The following is a 2077-nucleotide window of genomic DNA, read 5'->3' as shown; positions in this document are numbered from 1 at the left end:
TCCTTATACGTGGTCCTTGACACTTGAATGATCTTGGAATGTGATGAACTAACTCGAAAAAATTGATGGGTGTGAAGGGGGGTTCGGCCGAGAGTTGATAGAGGGAAAGAGAGAGTGTTTTTGTTGAGTTGTGAAGTGCAAATGATCATAGTGCATTCCTTGTTACTTATAGACAAACACTAGGTTAAGATCCAATGGTTCTTGTGTCATTTAGATATTAGACACCATTGATTAAAATAATCAAAGGAGGACAAAGTATGTCCCCTCTTGGGGACGGTTTAGTTAGATGGGGGGGGGGTCTTGGTTCAAATCTAACTAATTAGTTAGTTATTAGTTAGGTTAATTAGGTTAGTTAGGTGCTTAACCCGGTTAGTAGTGTGTTGTGCCTTATGGCGGTTGTTAGGGTATTCAGGGACCCTAACTGGCTCAGAAAAAGATAAATAATGTTATTAACAATATTTTCATGTTCCGGGTATAGTCCGGTTGTTCGGTTGGATAGTAATCCGTTAAAGCGCTTAACAAAGCTTTAGAGTATCGTTAATACCATTTTTAGTGACACAACTTATTCCCGACACTTTGGAAAGTGTCTAGTAATATTTTTCTCATGTTTCGGCACTTTATTAGCTAGCTAAAAGCTGAATTGTTTATTAAAGTGCTGAGTTTTGTGCTTAGTGTACGTTTTAGGCACATCCAGTCATTGTAACTTATTCCTAGAGACGCAGTTCTACAACCCTTGTATCCCTACACTCACTATTGGTGTAGTAAAATATTTCTGGCTCATACAGGCATTAGAGGCAGTGTTCGCCTGATGCTGGCTTTATCAGCATGTTCAATAGGTTATCCATTTGTAGTGCTACTGTGCTTTTGTGCATCATGTTTGTCACTAAGGTTCAGCATGTAAATAATGTACTGACAGTAAGTAGAGTATGATGCAAGTATGTACATGTATCAACATTCAAGTAGCAGTTTATCCACAATTTCAGGTAAGCACAGTAATTAAGAAGTAATTATTTATTAATTAAGTCGTACGGATACCTGGTTTAGTGAGGGTTGTCACATTCTCCCCCCGTTAGAAAAAATTCGTCCTGAAATTTTAAGTTCTGCTTCTAGTCGCAGGGTTCTTGGGAATTAAGTGGGGGTATTTCTCTTTCATCCGGTCCTCACGCTCCCAGGTGTATTCAGGACCATGTCTGGCATTCCAACGAACTTTGACGAGCTTGACACTACTCCGGCGGGTCTTGTTCACTTTCCAATCCGTAACCTCAACGGGTTCTTCAACGAAGTGGAGCGTGTCGTCAACATGAATTTCGTCGGTAGGAATGACAACGGTAACTTGCATTGGACTCTTCCTCAAATTGGATACATGAAATGTATCGTGAACACCATTTAGTTCAGCAGGTAAGTCCAGCTTGTATGCTACGAGCCCAATTCTTTCCAAAATCCTGAACGGACCAATATACCGCGGATTCAACTTCCCATGCTTCCCAAAGCGTGCCACACCCTTCCAGGGTGATACCTTCAACAAAACCATATCTCCTACCTCAAATTCCAGAGGTTTCCTTTTTCGATCCGCGTAGGCTTTCTGACGGTCACGAGCCGCACTGATGCGATCTCGGATCTGTGCAATCTTATCAGTGGTTTCCTGGACCACATCAGGACCAACCAACTGTCTATCACCTGCGTCAGACCAACAAAGCGGTGATCTGCACTTGCGTCCATATAAAGCTTCAAATGGCGCGGCACCGATATTGGTGTGGTAGCTGTTGTTGTATGAAAATTCGACCAAAGGCAAATGCTTATCCCAGCTACCGCCCAAATCCATAACACACGCTCTCAGCATGTCTTCCAAAGTCTGTATCGTCCGGTTCGCTTTGCCCGTCGGTCTGCGGGTGAAACGCGGTGCTCATATTCAATTGCGAGCCAAAAGCTTCTTGGAAGGATTGCCAAATTCTTGATACGAACCTTCCGTCTCTATCAGAAATGATTGAGAGAGGTACTCCATGGCGTGTAACAATCTCTCTCATGTAAATTTCGGCCAGCTTGCTCGTATTATCCTTCTCCCTGATAGGTAAGAAGT

This window comes from Helianthus annuus, chromosome 9, assembly GCF_002127325.2.
Source record: "Helianthus annuus cultivar XRQ/B chromosome 9, HanXRQr2.0-SUNRISE, whole genome shotgun sequence".
In the NCBI taxonomy this organism is placed as follows: Eukaryota; Viridiplantae; Streptophyta; class Magnoliopsida; order Asterales; family Asteraceae; genus Helianthus; species Helianthus annuus.
This window is presented reverse-complemented; position numbering follows the sequence as displayed.